Raw genomic sequence first — 20,744 nt, 5'->3', positions numbered from 1 at the left:
TGAGTATTATCTGACAGAATTGTAGGGGTGTCAATACTTTTGGACACAACTGTAGTAGGCAGCATACGCATCTGGCAAAGCCGAAAAAGACAATGTGTGCATATACCCTAATGAAAATAAATACGTAAAAAAGAAAATTCATTAAATAATTAACATAATGTATTTAGTAAACACTGTTTTTTCATCAAAAAAGGCATAAAGCTGTCCCACCACGACAAGGTATACCCAATTGGGACAGTAACTACACTTTCTAATGTTAAAACCTACCTAGCGTGAACAGTGGTAGAGAGTCACCAGGTCCCAAAAAGGACACCCAAATTTGGAAGGACCGTATATGAACTGCCCAGCTCAGTAAAAAGAGGGCCACACCCTATTTATATTGAATACAAAAATACTGAAGAAGAAAACAGAAAACTGAGCCAGAGAATGACTGGAAAACATGCATGATGTAAAGGCATGTTCACTCTGGCCATAGAAACAAGCAAAACCAAAAAAAAGACAATGTGTGCATATACCCTGCAGCATCTGGGCTGCAGCTAATTAGCAGCCACTTAGCTGCAGTGTTCACATAACCACTGAGACTGCTTCTGGTGTGTCATGTGGACCCGTCCTGTGTGACACGACCAGCAGGCCGGTAACAAGACGTGGCACGTCATACTGTCCTGTGTGACACGGCTCGCAGGCCGGTAACTAAAACAACAAGACAAGGGGTAGGGAAACAGTTACAATGTTGGGCCCTGAGATTTAGGGAAAGGGGACGTGTAGACCTCCTGCACTCCCCTGAGTCAGTGTCCCTAACGCTCCTAATGTTCCCTATGCCAGTTCCGCACCGGGCGCCGATCTGGAACCTGTCGCCCTAGCACACCCTACACCTATACCTTGCTAGGGAGCTGGGTGGCGCAGGCACTGGCCCCACCGCTGCACTAATACACACTAAGGAAAAACACAAACAGGGAAACACCACTTAGCTTTACTCTGCTGCACTTGCTCCTGGCAACAGAGTCCACCACCAGCATGCAGCTCTCCTCCTGAATCGCTGCCACCAAGCTCTGTCAGAGCTGCTCTCCAGCTCCTTCCTCCACCAAGGATGGTTGAAATGAACACTATCACCCACCCTGATTGCAACACCTGTGACTTTTTTTTATAGCAGAGCCAGCAATCACACCTGTATTATAATAATGTGCACTTAACTAAAGAAACTAGAGTGCAATGACGCTCACCACCACCGGTGGCAAACTTAGAACAAACGACACCACAGTGCAATAATCCTAATGGCCACCGGGGGCAAAAACCAACCTTAAGCACAGCTTAGGAAAAAAAAGGTTATCTGTGCTTTATATCAGTCCTGATCCAGCATGGATCATGACATTGTGCTTTTATGTTATATTAAGAGCTGCCCAGGATGACAAGTACTAATCTGTTAATGGCAGCACATCCCCTACATAGGTTGATGCACTGCACATGATGAATTTTATGTCGACTTCAAAACATGTGCTTAGCTTTTCAACTTATGATGAACATTACAGTTATCCATTCAGTATACTGTATGACTCACGATTTTTCCCGTTCTTCTCTTTACGCACAATCCTTTCTAGTGTTGCCACTTCATTTAAGTCTCAGGTTCTTGGGCCCACCTTCACTGAGGCTGATTGATGTGAGCAACACACTTGCATCACTGATCTAATTTACACTATGCTTGGATTAGAGTGTTACCACCATACTCTTGCTGGTGTCACACTGGTTTCACATTTTTGGCTGTCTTCTGTGTTTTGCACTACATTCACTTTCATTTTGCTGCAATCATAACATGACGACACACATACAGGAAAAGCACAACATTGTGTTTCTTGCACTGCCATGCCCACTCTCTGTGTATCACCTAAATTTTCTCATAACAATTGACATTTAATTTTCTGTCCTCTACTCGAAGCTACTGGTGCCTGAAGAAACAGCACTATAATCAGGTATGAGCAAAACATTTTGCTAGTTTTATGGTTTGAAAAAGAAACATACAGTAATGAGAATTGCCACATAGTTAAACACTTTCAATTATGCTGTTAATTAGTGATGAGCGAGAAAACTCGTTAATCGAGATTTCCCGAGCATAATCGGGTGATCTCCGAGTATTTGGATGTGCTCGGAGATTTAGTTTCTGTCGCCGTAGCTGCATTATTTGCGGCTGATAGACTGCATGAATACATGTGGGGATTTCATAACAAACAGTCAATCCCCACATGTATTCAGGTTGGCTAGCAGCCACAAATCATGCAGCTACGGTGACAGAAACTAAATCTCTGAGCACATCCAAATGCTCGGAGATCACCCGATTATGCTCGGGAAATCTCGAGTAATAAGTATTTTCGCTCATCAATATTGTTAATTCAATTGTTAACTGCATCAATCTAAAAGAATGACACAATTTACAGTGGGGAAAAAAAGTATTTAGTCAGTCAGCAATAGTGCAAATTCCACCACTTAAAAAGATGAGAGGCGTCTGTAATTTACATCATAGGTAGACCTCAACTATGGGAGACAAACTGAGAAAAAAAAATCCAGAAAATCACATTGTCTGTTTTTTTTTCATTTTATTTGCATATTATGGTGGAAAATAAGTATTTGGTCAGAAACAAGCAATCAAGATTTCTGGCTCTCACAGACCTGTAACTTCTTCTTTTAGAGTCTCCTCTTTCCTCCACTCATTACCTGTAGTAATGGCACCTGTTTAAACTTGTTATCAGTATAAAAAGACACCTGTGCACACCCTCAAACAGTCTGACTCCAAACTCCACTATGGTGAAGACCAAAGAGCTGTCAAAGGACACCAGAAACAAAATTGTAGCCCTGCACCAGGCTGGGAAGACTGAATCTGCAATAGCCAACCAGCTTGGAGTGAAGAAATCAACTGTGGGAGCAATAATTAGAAAATGGAAGACATACAAGACCACTGATAACCTCCCTCGATCTGGTGCTCCACGCAAAATCCCACCCCGTGGGGTCAGAATGATCACAAGAACGGTGAGCAAAAATCCCAGAACCACGCGGGGGGACCTAGTGAATGAACTGCAGAGAGCTGGGACCAATGTAACAAGGCCTACCATAAGTAACACACTACGCCACCATGGACTCAGATCCTGCAGTGCCAGACGTGTCCCACTGCTTAAGCCTGTACATGTCCGGGCCCGTCTGAAGTTTGCTAGAGAGCATTTGGATGATCCAGAGGAGTTTTGGGAGAATGTCCTATGGTCTGATGAAACCAAACTGGAACTGTTTGGTAGAAACACAACTTGTCGTGTTTGGAGGAAAAAGAATACTGAGTTGCATCCATCAAACACCATACCTACTGTAAAGCATGGTGGTGGAAACATCATGCTTTGGGGCTGTTTCTCTGCAAAGGGGCCAGGACGACTGATCCGGGTACATGAAAGAATGAATGGGGCCATGTATCGTGAGATTTTGAGTGCAAACCTCCTTCCATCAGCAAGGGCATTGAAGATGAAACGTGGCTAGGTCTTTCAACATGACAATGATCCAAAGCACATTGCCAGGGCAACGAAGGAGTGGCTTCGTAAGAAGCATTTCAAGGTCCTGGAGTGGCCTAGCCAGTCTCCAGATCTCAACCCTATAGAAAACCTTTGGAGGGAGTTGAAAGTCCGTGTTGCCAAGTGAAAAGCCAAAAACATCACTGCTCTAGAGGAGATCTGCATGGAGGAATGGGCCAACATACCAACAACAGTGTGTGGCAACCTTGTGAAGACTTACAGAAAACGTTTGACCTCTGTCATTGCCAACAAAGGATATATCACAAAGTATTGAGATGAAATTTTGTTTCTGACCAAATACTTATTTTCCACCATAATATGCAAATAAAATGAAAAAAAAACAGACAATGTGATTTTCTGGATTTTTTTTTCTCAGTTTGTCTCCCATAGTTGAGGTCTACCTATGATGTAAATTACAGACGCCTCTCATCTTTTTAAGTGGTGGAACTTGCACTATTGCTGACTGACTAAATACTTTTTTTCCCCACTGTATATATATAAAATATGTCAGAGGTGGACAATGATATCTTGGGGCAAGAAATTTGTATACACACATACAGTTGTGCTTAAAAGTTTACATACCCCAGCAGAATTTTTGCTTTCTTGGCCTTTTTTCAAAGAATATGAATGATAACACCAAAACTTTTTTTCCACTCATGGTTAGCGGTTGGGTGAAGCCATTTATTGTCAAACTACTGTTTTCTCTTTTTAAATCATAATGACAACCCAAAGCATCCAAATTACCCTGATCAAAAGTTCACATACCCTGGTGATTTTGGCTTGATAACATGCACAAAAGTTGACACAAATGGGTTTGAATGGCTACTAAATGTTAGGGCTGGCGGAACGCACCAAATTATAAAATAATAGTAGGTGCGTTCGCAGCCCAGGGTCCACTGTGCAGAGGTGGTACACTGCTGCTAAGTAAAGGCAGAAGTATAAAGCGGTGTGGTGAGGTCACACGTGGGTTAACGTCTCCCAGTGTAAACAGCAGCTACCACTGAACATAAACACCAAAGCCTGTTTAACTCACAGAGCCCGGCCAAGGAGTGCACAGAAAGCGGTCACAGAACCCTGCCATAAGGACATGGGGTAAGAGTCCCTCTAGACCTTCTGAGGGCGCGGCGTCCCAACTGCGGACGCTGATATAGACGCTGACTTCAGTGTGTAGAGCACATGCACTGTGGCGTGGCGAGCCAATGGTGGAGACCAATGCCTGTCACTCACTCTGACCTACCTACACCTAAGCCTGGGCACTTAACAGGCTAGGCACCAGAACACATGCGTACCAAGGGTAGGGGTTCTTAATGAGTCATTCACCAGAGTCATTCATACATGCATACGACACACACTCTTGATAGTCAGCTAATGCAACCTATACTAGCGCATGGCCGAGCGGCCATGCAAACCTTTTATAGCCGCGTGCCTCAGGGAACTTCCTGGCCTTTCGGATGGACCAATCCTAGCTGGAGAAGAACCTGAGCACGCGACTTTCGATCTCCAATGGGAGATCACACCACGGGCATGCTCAGTGGACCGCAAGGAGGACTTAGTCCCTGGAGAGACTCGCTGCTGGCCAGCCTGTGTTGCTAAAGGTGGACCAGAGGTGGGAGCAGCAAGCAAGCCCACAGTGCTGGTCTGAGCAGAGCGCTGGGAATGATGAGTCTGCTGAGCAGGCTCCTCCGCGGACGAAGGAGAATGGGAGACCGCCGAGTGCAAGGCTCGGGATTCCTGCTGTGCAGCGGCAGAAACCCGATGCCTAACATTACCCCCCCCTCCTAGGGCCTCTGAGCCTCGCTACACTCAAATGCTGCAATAAGGAGCGGAGCGTGGATGTTCTCCACTGGCTCCCAGGTCGGAGCCTCTGGACCATGACCCTTCCAGTCCACCAAATAAAACTTTTTACCACGCACCACCCTGCGTCCCACAATGGCATTGACCTCAAACTCATCCGAAGACAGTTCTGGTGTCCTGGCAGATGACTCAGAGAACCGGGACATGTGAACAGGTTTAAGGAGGGACACATGGAAGGCGTCAGAGATAGCCAAGTGCGGTGGAAGGGCCAGACAACAGACCACAGAGCTGATCCACTTGAGAACTTTAAAGGGCCCAATGTAGCGAGGAGCAAACTTAGCGGACTCTACTCGCAGCCTGATATTAAGGCCGGAGAGCCACACTAAGTCGCCAGGAGAGAAGGTTGGAGCAGGACGCCGATGTGAGTCCGCGGAGGCCCTCATTCTCTCCTTAGAGGCCAGAATGGCATCCTTGGTGCGGTCCCAAATATCACGTTCCTCCACCGCCCAGTCTGCCACCCTAGAGTCAGTGGACGACACGGGCATGGGCACAGGGACACGAGGATGTTGGCGTAGTTAAGGAGGAATGGAGTATGGCCAGTGGAATTGGCCAAGGTGTTATTCAAGGCGAACTCTGCCCACGGCAACAAAGATGCCCAGTCATCCTGCGTGGCCGAGACAAAATGTCCAAGATATGTGACCAGGGTCTGGTTGGCCCTCTCTACCAACCCGTTTGTCTCAGGATGATATGCCAAGGAGAGATTCAGCTCAATACTGAGCAAGTGACAGAGCTCTCTCCAGAAGCAAGACGCAAACTGAGGATCTCGATCACTGACAATCTTGTCTGGCATGCCGTGTAAGCGGAAAACATGCTTGATGAATAGCACTGCTAAACCCCATGCATAAGGTAGCCGAGAAAGAGGCACCAAGTGCACCATTTTGGAAAAATGGTCGGTGATGACCCAAATAACTGTGCTGCCACTGGACTTGGGTAGACCCACCACAAAGTCCATGCCAACCATCTCCCAGGGCCTGTCCACCACCGGTAAGGGGTAGAGTAACCCAGCAGGTCATTGCTAGGAAGGCTTATTCTTGGCGCAGGAGACGCACGCCTGAATGTAGTCTTTGACGTCATGAGCCATATGCGGCCACCAGTACATCCTTGCCAGAAGCTCAACTGTCCGCTTAGTACCAAAGTGTCCACCCACCCTGTACACGGAAGCCCAAGAGAGGACCTCAGGAAGCAAACAGGCAGGAACAAAAGTCTTGCCTGGGGGTACAGACTCAAGGGCGACTGGAGCCACTGTCCTCAGCCTGTCAGATGGTACGATTAACTGAGGCTCCTCCTCCTCCGCTGATACCATGGAGCGAGAGAGCGCATCAGCTCGGACATTCTTCTCACCGGAAAGGAAATGTAGGGTGAAGTGGAACTGGGAGAAGAAGAGAGACCATCGAGCATGGCGAGAATTTAACCTCTGGGCGGTTTGGAGATGGACCAAATTTTTGTGGTCAGTGTAAACTTGGAAGGGATAGAGAGCCCCCTCCAGGAGGTGGCTCCATTCAGAAATGGCCAACTTCATGGCTAGCAACTCCCTGTCCCTAATGAAATAGTTCCTTTCCGCCGGTGAGAAGGTCTTGGAAAAGAAGAAGCAAGGATGCTTCCAACGTTGAGCATCCTTCTAGAACAGGACTGCTCCAGCACCGATGGACGAGGCATCCACCTCTAGAATAAATGGCTTATCCAGATTGGGGCGATGTAAAATGGGAGCAATAGTGAAGTGAGACTTGATGGAGAGGAAGGCCTTAGATACCACCTGTGACAACACTTTAGGATTTGCTCCCTTCTTGGTGAGGGCAACCAAGGGAGCTACCAAAGTCGAGAAGTGCGGGATGAATTGGTGGTAATAATTAAATCCCATAAAGCACTGCACCGCTTTGAGGGAGTGAGGCTCCTGCCAATCCATTACCGCCTGCAGTCTGGCAGGATCTATGGCCAACCCCTGGGCCGAGATGATATAGGCCAGGAAAGGCAAGGACTCCTGCTCAAACACGCACTTCTCCAACTTGGTGTATAGGGCGTTTGCCCGTAGGAGATTGAAGACTTTGCAAACCTCTCTCCGGTGGGATTCCAAATCTGAAGAGAAGATGAGAATATCGTCCAGATATACCACCACCGAAGAGGAAAGCATATCTCGAAAGATATCATTTACAAAGTCTTGAAAGACGGCCGGGGCACTACATAGGCCAAATGGCATGACCAGATACTCATAATGGCCATCACTGGTATTAAAAGCCGTCTTCCTCTCGTCTCCCTCACGTATGCGTATCAGGTTGTACGCTCCCCGCAGATCAAGTTTGGTAAATACTCTTGCTCCCCGCAACCTATCTAACAGCTCCGATATCAGGGGCTGAGGGTACTTATTCTCAGAGGTGGCGGCGTTAAGACCCCTGTAATTTATGGAAGGCTGCAATTCACTGCTCTTCTGCACAAAGAAGAATCCCGCCCCTGCTGGTGACACCGACTTCCTAATAAATCCCTTGGCCAGGTTCTTCTTGATGTATTGTGACATGGCCTCCATCTCCAGAAGAGACAGGGGATACACCTGTCCCTGGGGAGGCTCTGCACCAGGCAGGAGGTCGATAGGACAGTCGTAGGGGCGGTGCGGCGGGAGAGTCTCTGCCGCTCTCTTGGAGAACACATCTGCGTACTGCTGATAGTGTTTAGGGAGCGAAGAGAGATCTGCGGGAGCCACAGTGGAAGCAACCAGAACGCACTCGCTCAGACATCTACCCTCACAAGACTTACTCCAACTAAGAATTTTCCCTGAGGACCACTCAATATGGGGAGAGTGGCAGCGCAACCAGGGAACTCCCAAGAGAATATGATCGATACCCTCGGGCATAATAAGGAGGGACACTGTCTCGTGATGGGACGGAGACAGTGAGAGTCTTAATGGAGCAGTCTGATGGGTAATTTGAGAGGGTAATGTCGAGCCGTTCACCACTCTGATGGTGACCGGTTGAGGTAACCTGGCCAAGGTTATCGCGTGCTGAAGAGCGAAGGCTGAGGACATAAAATTACCCTCCGCTCCAGAATCCATGCAAACCTCCACTGCCAGAGTGGAGGAACCGAACTCCAGCTCCCCCTTGAAGGTTAGCTTGGAGGAAAATGGTGTGGAGTCACGTGACCCTTCTGCTGTTGCCACTAGACACGGGCATTTTTCTGAGCGCAGTGGGCACCTATTGGCAACGTGACCAGACTGTCTGCAGTAGGAATGAGCTTTGGAATTTCGAGCAGGGCGGACTGAGAGCCTGTGCGAGGCACCTCCATAACCACCGACGACTCGGATTCTCGATCGGGTGGCTCTAGAGGTTTAGAGAAAGTTGGAGCCAACCTAAACCTCTGTCTGGACTGGGAGCGCTCCAACCCTCGCTCTAGGAAGCGGAGATTAATGCCGGTGGAGATGGTGATAAGCTCCTCTAGAGTACCGGGAACCTCCCGAGTGGCCAAAGCGTCCTTAACGTGGTCAGCCAAACCCCTCCAAAATATTGGTATTAGGGCCTTATCCGACCACTCCAACTCGGAGGCCAGTGTCCGAAAACGGATGGCATACTGACTGACCGGGGACGAACCCTGTGTCAGGGCCAACAGCTGGAGCGTGGTATCATGTGTGACCTGTGGTCCCAGAAAGACCTGCTTCAGAGAGCCTAGGAGCTGAGAGGCTCTCTGAACCATGGGGTCACCACACTCCCAAAGTGGGGTGGCCCACTCCAGAGCCCTGCCAGCCAGAAAGGAAACAATGAATCCGACCTTAGCCCACTCAGAGGGGAATCACGCGGACAGCAGCTCTAACTGAATAGCACACTGGCTGATGAATCCCCTACAGGAGGCACTATCGCCTGAGAACTTCTCGGGCAGCGGGAGGTGTGATAACATCAGTGCAGGGATGGAAGTGGGAACACGAGAAACAGCCTCTGCGGCTGCCTGGGCAGCGGCTGCAGTAACATTTGCAGCTGAGGTTGAATGCTCATGAGCTGCCAACCTGCCGAATGTGCTGCAGTAGTTGCTGTTTGTCCGCCATTACTAGCCAGACCCTGGCGCTAGTATAATGTTAGGGCTGGCGGAACGCACCAAATTATAAAATAATAGTAGGTGCGTTTGCAGCCCAGGGTCCACTGTGCAGAATGGTACACTGCTGTTAAGTAAAGGCGGAAGTATAAAGCGGTGTGGGAAGGTCACACATTGGTTAACGTCACCCAGTGTGAACAGCAGCGTCTGTGTTAACTCACAGAGCCGCACTACCGATGAACATAAACACCGGAGCCTGTTTAACTCACAGAGCCCGGCCAAGGAGCGCACAGAAAGTGGTCACAGAACCCTGCCCCAAGGACATGGGGTCAGAGTCCCTCTAGACCTTTGAGCGCGTGGCATCGCAACTGCGGACGCCGATATAGACGCTGACTTCAGTGTGTAGAGCACATGCACTGTGGCGTGCCGAGCCACTGGTGGAGACCAATGCCTGTCACTCACTCTAATCTACCTACACCTAAGCCTGGGCGCTTAACAGGCTAGGCTGCACAACACATGCGTACCAAGGGTAGGGGTTCTTAATGAGTCATTCACCAGAGACATTCATACTTGCATACGACACACACTCTTGATAGTCAGCTAATGCAGTCTATGCTAGCGCATGGCCAAGCGGCCATGCAAACCTTTTGTAGCCACGTGCTTCCGGGACCTTCCTGGCCTTTCGGATGGACCAATCTTAGCTGGAGAAGGACCTGAGCACATGACCTTCGATCTCCATTGGGAGACCACACCACAGGCATGCTCAGTGGACCGCAAGGAGGACTTAGTCCCTGGAGAGACTCGCTGCTGGCCAGCCTGCATTCCTAAAGGTGGACCAGAGATGGCTGCAGCAAGCAATCCCACAGTACTGGTCTAAGCAGAGTGTTAAAAAAGATGAGTCTGCTGAGCAGGCTCCTCTGCAGCCAAAGGAGAATGGCAGACCGCCGAGTGCAAGGCTTGGGATTCCAGCTGTGCAGCGGCAGAAACCCGATGCCAACACTAAAGGTAACATCCTCACCTGTAACCTGTTTGCTTGTAATCAGTGTGTGTGCATAAAAGCTGAGTGAGTTTCTGGGATCCAGACTAGTGTTGAGCGATACCATCCGATATCCAGAAATATCGGATTGGATCGGCCCGATACACAAAAAGTATCGGGTATCGCTGATTCCGATACCGGAAGTCCCATTCAAGTCAATGGGACAGAAATATCGGATTTAAAAAAGCCTTTCTTTCCAAGCACATCCAGTTCGGGAGGGGGGAAGAGTGTGTGCAGGCCTCTCGGGGGTCTGTACGGGCCTGCTGGCAGTCTGTACGGGCCTGCAGGGGGTCTGTGTCAGCTGCCGGGGGGTCTATGTGTGTGTGTGCAGGCATCGTCCGATGGACTACAAGTCCCATCGGGCGATGCCTGCTACAAAGACAGTGATTGACACATTAGCCAGTGATGGGACAGTTGTAGTCCCATCATCCGGCTAATGTGTTGAATGTTAAAAAAAAACAAAACATATATACTTCATATATACTACAAGCATACATACATCCTACATCATATATACATACTAGATACATACTACATATATACAACATACATACATACTACATACTGTATATACTACATACATACTACATACATATATACAACTTTCATACAACATACATACATACTACATTTATACAGCATACATATATACTACATTCATACTACATTCACAAAACATTCATACAACATACATACTTCATATACACTACATTCATACAGCATATATACAACATTCATACAACATACATACATACATACTACATTCATACAGCATACAGACATACTACTTACTACATATATACAACATTCATACAACATACATACCACATACATACTACATACATACAGCATACATACATACTACATATATACAACATTCATACAACATGCATACATACTACATATATACTACATTTATACAGCATACATTCATACATACTTACATACTACATTCATGCTACATATATACAACATTCATACAACATACATACATACTACATACTACAAACATACTTAATATATACTACATACATACTACATTCATACTACATATATACAACATTCATACAACATACATACATATGACATACTACATACATACTTAATATATACTACATACATACTACATATATACTACATTCATACAACATACATACATTCTACATACATACATACAACATACATAAAACATGCTACAGATATACTACATACATACTACATGCTACATACTACAGACAATACATTTATAAATTCATACAATACATACATTTAGACATACAGTACATATAACATAGAGTACATACTCACCATTACTTGTCACTTTGATCCCTGAAGCCAGTGTCATCTATGAAAAATATGAAAAAAACTGACCACCAAAGACTCCCTGTTCCGCAGAAATCCACGAGTGAGAGTCCCACGACAATCTCCCGTGGAGAACAGTAGCATCAGCTGATGCGACCGTTCTCTAGGGGCTGCAGGAATCCAATGATGGGAGGTAGGTATCCTTCCGCACTGTATTCCTCCACCACTGTAAAAAAAATAGTCCCTAGTCTCACTTTTGCCATTATACATCCAAAACAAGCAAGGAAGCAATGTCTAAAAGTTCAAACTTTATTGAGACATGATTAATCATAAAATCACTTCATGGAAAACATGATAAAAATAAAATGGAGGGACACAACAAACAGATAACCGCACCATTGGGTAAACAGTATAGATATATACACAAATATGCTCCTATAGGTGTGTACTATAAAATAGTCATATGAAAAAAAGCCCTTGTAATTAAATAAAAGCCAAATTTGGGCTAATAAAGTGCATAAGTGCGTAAATCATAGTTACATGATCACTGTAGGCATATAAGAATATAACAATGAAAAATTTCAACCATAGGAGCAAGCTGGAGATAGCTGAATACTGGGCTAGATAAGGCAGTATGCGCATGTGCAAAAAGAAACAGTATAAAACCCAGTACAGATCTCCAAGCTAGTAATGAAGAGAAACAGTGTTGCTATCAGGGCATATTTACCTTGTGGTGCGGGCAGGAGGACCCCGATGCATGTTTCGCAGTAGCTTTATCATGCCCCTTTATCATGCCCCATTTATCATGTTTTCCATGAAGTGATTTTGTGATTAATCATGTCTCAATAAAGTTTGAACTTTTAGACATTGCTTCCTTGCTTGTTTTGGATGTATATTTTCTGAAGCTGCTTGTCTACTAGGCATTTTCTGCTTTGAGTCACTTTTGGCATTGCTGTGTGAGAAAGTTCCCACGCAACTTTTGCCATAAAGTGAGACTAAGGACTATTTTTTTACAGTGGCGGAGGAATACAGTGCGGAAGGATACCTACCTCCCATCACTGGATTCCTGCAGCCCCTAGAGAACGGTCGCATCAGCTGATGCTGCTGTTCTCCATGGGTGATCGTCGTGGGACACTCACTCGTGGATTTCTGCGGAACAGGGAGTATTTGGTGGTTTGTTTTTTTCATATTTTTCATAGATGACACTGGCTTCGGGGATCATAGTGACAAGTAATGGTGAGTATGTACTCTATATTATATGTACTGTATGTCTATATGTATGTATTGTATGAATGTATGAATGTATTGTATGTAGTATGTATGTAGTATATCTGTAGCATGTTTTATGTGTATTGCATGTATGTATGTAGTATGTATGTATGTATGTATGTTGTATGAATGTAGTATGTATGTAGTATGTATGTATGCTGTATGAATGTAGTATATATGTAGTATGTATGTAGTATGTAGGTATGTTGTATGAATGTAGTACATATGTAGTATGTATGTAGTATGTATGTACACTGAATGAATGTAGTATATATGTAGTATGTATGTAGCATGTATGTATGTTGTATGAATGTTGTATATATGTAGTATGTATGTAGTATGTATGTATGCTGTATGAATGTAGTATATATGTATTATGTATGTAGTGTGTATGTATGTAGTATGCTGTATGAATGTAGTATATATGTAGTATTTATGTAGTATGTATGTATGTTGTATGAATGTAGTATATATGAAGTATGTATGTAGCATGTATGTTGTATGTATGTAGTATGTATGTAGTATGTTTTTTTTTGTTTTTTTTTACATTCAACATATTAGCCGGATGATGGGACTTCTACTGTCCCATCATTGGCTAATGTGTCAATCACTGTCATTGTAGCAGGCATCGCCCGATGGGACTTGTAGAACCATCGGACGATGCCTGCCCACACACACAGACCCCCGGCAGGCCCGTACAGACCGCCGGCAGCTGGCACATACCCTCGGCAGGCCCGTACAGATCACAGGCAGCCGGCACAGACCCCCGGCAGGCCCATACATACCCCTGGCAGCTGGCACAGACCCCCGGCAGGCCCGCACTGACCGCGCATCATGATGCGCACAGACCGCGCATCATGATTACATCATTTCAGCAGCCAATAACAGCCACAACAGTGGCTCATTGCATTATGGGAACTTCCGATTCCGGTATCCGATATTGAAAAAATATCGGTACTCGGTATTGGAATTCCAATACAGCGAATATCCGCCGATACCCGATATTTGCAGTATTGGAATGCTCAACACTAATCCAGACAGATTACTGCATCTTTCATCCAGCCACTGACATTTTTGGATTGTGAGTCATGGGGAAAGCAAAAGAATTGTCATCGGATCTACGGGAAAAGGTAGTTGAACTGTATTGAACAGGAAAGGGATACAAAAAGTATTGAAGGAATTGATAATGCCAGTCAGCAGTGTACAAACTGTAATTAACAAATGGAAAATCAAGGGCTCTGTAAAAACAAAACCACAGTCAGGTAGACCAACAAAAATTTTGTCCACAACTGCCAGGAAAATTGATTGGGATGCAAAGAAAAACCCACAAATAACATCAGCTAAAATGCCTGACTCTCTGAAAACTAGCGGTGTGGCTGTGTCAACATGCACACTAAGGAGGTACTTAAAGACAAATGGTCTGCATGGTCGAGTTGCCAGAAGAAAGCCATTACTTCATAAATGCCACAAAGTATCTCTCCTACATTACTCAAAACAGCACAGAGACAAGCCTCAAAACTTCTGGAGCAAGGTAATATGGAGTGATGAGACCAAAATTGAACTTTTTGGCCACAACCATAAACGTTACATTTGGGTAGAAGTCAACAAGGCCTATGATGAAAGCAACAACATTCCTACTGTAAAGCATGAAGGTGGATCGCTGATGTTTTGGGGATGTGTGAGCTACAAAGGCACAGGAAACTTGGTCAAAGTTGAATCAAAGATGAATGTAGCACATTATCAGCAAATACTGGAGGCAAGTTTGCAATGATCAGCCCATAAGCTGTGGATGCGACGTACTTGGACGTTCCAACAGGACAATGATCCAAAACACAAGGCCAAGTCAACCTGTCATTGGTTACAGCAGAACAAAGTGAAGATTCTGGAGTGGGCATTTCAGTCTCCTGACCACAATATCATTGAGACACTCTGAGGAAATCTCAACTATGCAGTTCATGCTGGACAGCCCAAGAATTTACAGGAACTGGAGACTTTTTGCCAAGAAAAGTAGGCAGCTTTACCATCTGAGAAAATAAAGAACCTCATCCACAACTACCACAAAAAAGACTTCAAGCTGTCATTGATGTTAGAGGGGGCAATACACGGTATTAAGAAATGGGGTATGTGAACTTTTGATCAGGGTCATTTGGATGTTTTGGGTTGTCATTATGATTTAAAAAGATAAAACACAGTAGGCTGACAATAAATGGCTTCACCCAACCACTAACCATGTGTGTAGAAAAAGGTTTGGTGTTATCATTCATATTCTCTGAAAAAACGCCAAGAGAGCAAAAATTCTGCTGGGGTATGTAAACTTTTGAGCACAACTGTAGATACACACACATACATACACAGAGATACACACAAACATATACCGTACATACTGTACACACACACAGATAAACACATATACACACATGCATACATACAGTACATATACACACATTAGGTAACAGCAGAACAATGACTGCAGCTCTGGCTGCAACTGGAGTACAATACATTAGGTAACAGCAGAACAGTGACAGCAGCTCCGGGTGTAATAGGAGTATAATACACTAGATGGTGGCCCAATTCTATCGCATCGGGTATTCTAGAGTCTCTGTTAAAGTAAAAAATAGCTATATACTCATCTTCCGATGGCCCCCGGACTCTGTCCCACCTCTCACCACGCTCCCGGCATCTCCGACACTTGCACTTTTTTGGGGCATTGATTTGTGTTACTCTATAATATAAGGTAATCCACAAGCCACTCACGTGAAGTGAACATATGAGGAATCCATGTTGTGACATGTGTGGACCTTTACTTATAAAGGTATTAGAACCTTTTCCACTAGATGGCGATGTATTGATGCTCTGTATATGATGGGGACATATATTTACCTTACCTTATTAAATGGTGGTACTCGATGAATAACTATTTTTCTCATATATAAATGCCTATAAAAAAATGCTATTAATTTTGAGTACATGTTTTTCATTTTTGAAGGCTAAATATTGTAATGGATATGTGACCTGTTTGTAATGTAACCATTTATCTTTTTGTTATTTGGGAAATGATTTTCCTCTTATTTGTTGTCATTTGAATTTTTTGCTTTAGATAAAATCTTGAAAAAGGCTGAATAGCCAAAACGTTGATGACTATTTATCTGTACCACATATTTTTGGTCCAATAATATATGTTTTTCTGGATGAATAAATATTGGATTCATGCAATACTGTGTGCCGAGGTTTTTCTATGATATATTGTATTTTTTCCTCTGAGCATCAGCTTAAAAGCAGTGAGCACCCTGTTATCTATTATTATACAATATATAAGTGTCACTTACTGCTACTGCTGTATTTACTCACAGTGTACACACATTAGTAACACCTATGTAACATGTAAGCAGCATTTGCAGTATCACCTGTATATTGTATAGACTACTATACATACGTTATTGTTATGAATGGGTCACCGAGGAGAAAAAAACAAAACAAGCTAAGTCACAGAAAACCAGAGAGGTTGGTAACTATGCAGATAGTAGATCCCTGATCCTAACCACACAACTAGCAGCAGCCGTGGAGTGTACCTACGATGATCCTAGATGCTTTGTCACAGCCGGAGAGCTACATAAGCCTGAAGCAAGAAGAGGGGGAAACTAACTGCCCCAGAGCAGACCCCAAAGGAAAGACAGCCCCCACACATGTATTGACGGTGAAACAAGATGAAAGCACAAACACAGGCAGGAAAATAGGCTGAGCAAACGATGGGGCCCAAACTAACTAGAAAGGATAGGAAGGAAAGACACGTCTGCAATCTGCAAAAAAACATAAAAAAATAATGTCCAACACTTCTGATAAGGGGGACAGTCATGCTGACTAATGCATCATCTGCACTCGCCATCCGCGTGGAATCATCGAAGGCACGCAAAACGAGGCATATGTCCTTCATAGAGGCCCACTCAGTGGTGCTGAAGTGTGACCGGCGCACAGTGCGACTTGTTTGCGCCTGATGCAGCTGGTACTCCATTACTGCTGCCTGCTGCTCACACAACCGCTCCAACATATGTAATGTTGAATTCCACCTGGTGGGTAGGTCACATATGATGCGATGTTCCGGAAGGCGTATTCGGCGCTGCAGAGCTGCAAGCCGCGATCTTGCTGTGCTGGAACGCCGCAAGTGAGCGCACTCTATGCGGACCTTGTGCAGCAGTGCATCAAGATCCGGATCCCTCAGAAAGCTCTGCACGACCAAGTTCAGCACATGTGCAGGACATGGGATGCGAGTAAGGTTGCCTAGGCCCAGAGCTGCCACCAGATTTCGGCCATTGTCACACACTACCAAGCCCGGCTGGAGATTCGCTGGCAGAAACCACACGTCGCTCTCCTGCTTGATGGCATTCCAGAGCTCCTGCGCTGTGTGGCTTCGATTCCTCAAAGAAATTAATTTCAGTACGGCCTGTTGATGTTTGGCCACGGCTGTGCTCATATCGGTCGTAACAGGCTCCTGCAGCGCTGATTCTGAGGAACTTGAGTAGGAGGAGGAGTCAATGTGTACAGACTGGATTCCTGGATCCATGGAGTTGGCAGAACAAGTATAGCGCCACTCTCCAGATCTGTACCTGGCTCCACAACATTGACCCAATGGGCAGTGAAGGAAAGGTATCGTCCCTGTCCATGGTTACTGGTCCACGCATCGGTGGTCAGGTGGACCTTGCTACTGATGGCGTTTAGTAGCGCATGTTTTATTTTTCCCTCCACATGCTTTTGCAGGGCAGGGACAGCTTGCCTGCTGAAATAAAACCGGCTGGGCACGGTGTATTGTGGGACTGCCAATGCCATGAAGTTCCAGAAGGTGTCAGTCTCCACCAGCCTAAATGAAAGCATTTCAAGGGCCAGTAGTTTGGCAATGCCAGCATTCAGAGCCTGTGCTCGGATGGTTTGCCGAGTATGGCCGCCTTTTCTCCAATGACTGTGCTACCGATGGCTGTAGAGTGGCCTGGGAGTGTGAGGATGACTGGGAACGTAGTGCTGTGGGTGGAATGTCACTGGGTCGCTGGACAACAGTGCCAGAGGTTCTTCCTTGGTGATCCTGTGAGGAAGCCGAACCAGCTGTGTGTGAGCTGGAGGAAGAGGCCCCAACACGAGCTGAAGAGGTGGTAGGTGGTGCTGTACGTTGGCCTACATCTTCAGTGTGTCTGTGTAACTCCAGCTCGTGCTTGGTCCGCACATGTTTCCACATATTTGTGGTATTGAGGTTGCTGACATTTTTCCCTCTTTTGACTTTCTGATGACACAGCTTGCATTTGACAAAGCAAATGTCATCTGCAACTGTGTCAAAAAAGGACCACGCACTGCAAGTCTTGGGAGCGCCCATTTTAGCTTTTGGAAGAGGAATGCTCCTAACGGGTGCTGAAGAGGAGGCTACAGGCAACCAAGTCTGCCCCCTCCCTCTCCCTCCTGTTTTGGCCGTTTGGGGAATCTCTTCCTCAGAGCTGCTCCCACCACCTTCCTGTTCCTCACGCCATGATGGGTCAAGGACCTCATCATCTACACTCCCCTCTTCAAACACCTGCTCCTCCTGGGTAGTCTCGCCAGCACCGTGCGCACCAGAAAGTGGCACCTGAGTCTCGTCATCATCTGATGCGTACTGAGGTGTGCTGACCATAGGCACTGGCCCACCCGCCTCTTCAGATTCAGAGGGACAAATCAGTTGCGCATCACTGCATACTCCCTCTTCTTCACATTCTTGAATGTTGCTTGGCTGGCCCCCTCTTTCCAAGCCAGCAGATTCAGAGAACAGAAGTAGAGACTGTGATGGCTCCTGTCCAGGGCACTCTGACTGCCTGGGCACTTTGGCAGGTGGTGAAGAGACAGATGGTTGCTCTTCAGTGCTCTGGCCCTGAGAGGACGTGGAAGTCATCGAAGTCGATGCGTTAGCTGCCATCCATCTGACAACGGCTTCAATGTGTTCCTCGCGCAGCAGTGGGGTACGGCAAGGTCCTACAAAGCTGCGCATAAAGGACTGTTGCCTGCTAAAACTGGGGGATGCTGACTCACTGGTGCCTGCAGCAGGCACAGAATCCCCACGTCCTCTCCCTGCAGAATCCCCACATCCTCTCCCTGCTGAAACTCCACGCCCACGCCAATGTGCCTTACTCCCTGCCTTCTTCATCTTAGTAGACTGATAAAGATAGGCAGAAATGTTCAAAGGGGGGGCTTAGTGTGCTTATTCCTGAACAGCTGCTAACAGGTATAAGAAACACTAATTTTATAAAGTGTGTGTGTGGACAACACTTTAATATGAGCTAATGTGGCCTACACAACTGTCAAATGGAGTGTTTGGTGATCTTTATTTTGTTTTGTTTTTTCAAAAAAACAAAAAGGATGTGACCAAAGATTTGAAAGCGATAGTATCACAAACTTTTTGGAGCTATTACAATGCAGGAAGGTAACCTACAATGCAAAAGATGAGGCTCCAAAAAAAAGGCTAATACTAATCTGGCTGCTACTGAAGGTCACAAGCTAGAAAAAAAGTTCCTCTATCTACTCCTATATAGTGTTTGCAACCAACCAATGTAGATGGATACGGATGGATGCACACTAATAGGAGAATGAAAAATGAGCTGCAATAAAACAAAAATATGTATGAGGCAGTGACCCACGCTGAGCGGCCTACAACCAGACGTAACTATAGGACACACTACAGCGTGAGCTGCACTCACACACAGAGACCTCTCAGACAGCCGTGAGCAGTGCAGATAAGTGGGCACTAGAACTGAAAGGCTGCAGAAAGGCTCCGCTGTCTAGTCCTATAGTGTTTGCAACCAACGTATATGGATACGGATGGATGCACACTAATAGGAGAATGAAAAATGAGCTGCAATAAAAGAAAAATATGTGTGAGGCAGTGACGCACGCTGAGCGGCCTACAACCAGACGTAGCTGCAGGACACACAACAGCGTGAGCTGCACTAACACACAGAGACCTCTCAGACAGCCGTGAACAGTGCAGAAAACTGGGCACTAGCACTGAAAGGCTGCAGAGAGGCTCCGCTGTCTACTCCTATAGTGTTTGCAACCAACCAATGTAGATGGATACGGATGGATGCACACTAATAGGAGAATGAAAAATGAGCAGGAAAAAAAGAAAAATATGTATGAAGCAGTGACACACGCTGAGCGGCCTACAACCAGACGTTGCTGCAGGACACACTACACAGCGTGAGCTGCTCTCACACAGACCTTGCAGACAGCTGTGAACACTGCTGCAAGGCAAAAGAAAGCTACAGTGGTTGATTATGTAGCCTGGGTAAAGCACAATATGATTTTGAAAATCGCTATCTCTAACTGTCCCTCAGAGTCTTGAACAGCAGCCTGTCCCTAACTGAATTCACAGCAGAGTGAACCCAAAATGGCGGCGGCTTTTATAGTGCATCATGACATCATTTCAGCAGCCAATCACAGCCATGCCATTAGTTAACATGCCTACATGCCTAACAGGATGTGCCCACACTTCAGAGGATTGTCATTGGCTGAATCAAATCAAACTGGCTCATAGCATTATGGGAACTTCCGATTCCGGTACTCGATATGCTAAAAGTATCGGAACTCAGTATAGGAATTCCGATACAGTGAATATCGGCCAATAGCCGATACTTGCGGTATCGGAATGCTCAACACTACTTGTAACATATTGTGGCAGTGGTGGGATAACCAAAATAAACCCCCCTGTGGTAAATTGTTAGGGCAAGACT

Source organism: Dendrobates tinctorius, unplaced genomic scaffold, assembly GCF_039654945.1.
Source record: "Dendrobates tinctorius isolate UK_male_01 unplaced genomic scaffold, ASM3965494v1 ptg000016l, whole genome shotgun sequence".
In the NCBI taxonomy this organism is placed as follows: Eukaryota; Metazoa; Chordata; class Amphibia; order Anura; family Dendrobatidae; genus Dendrobates; species Dendrobates tinctorius.
Note: the sequence above shows the minus strand (reverse complement) of the source record.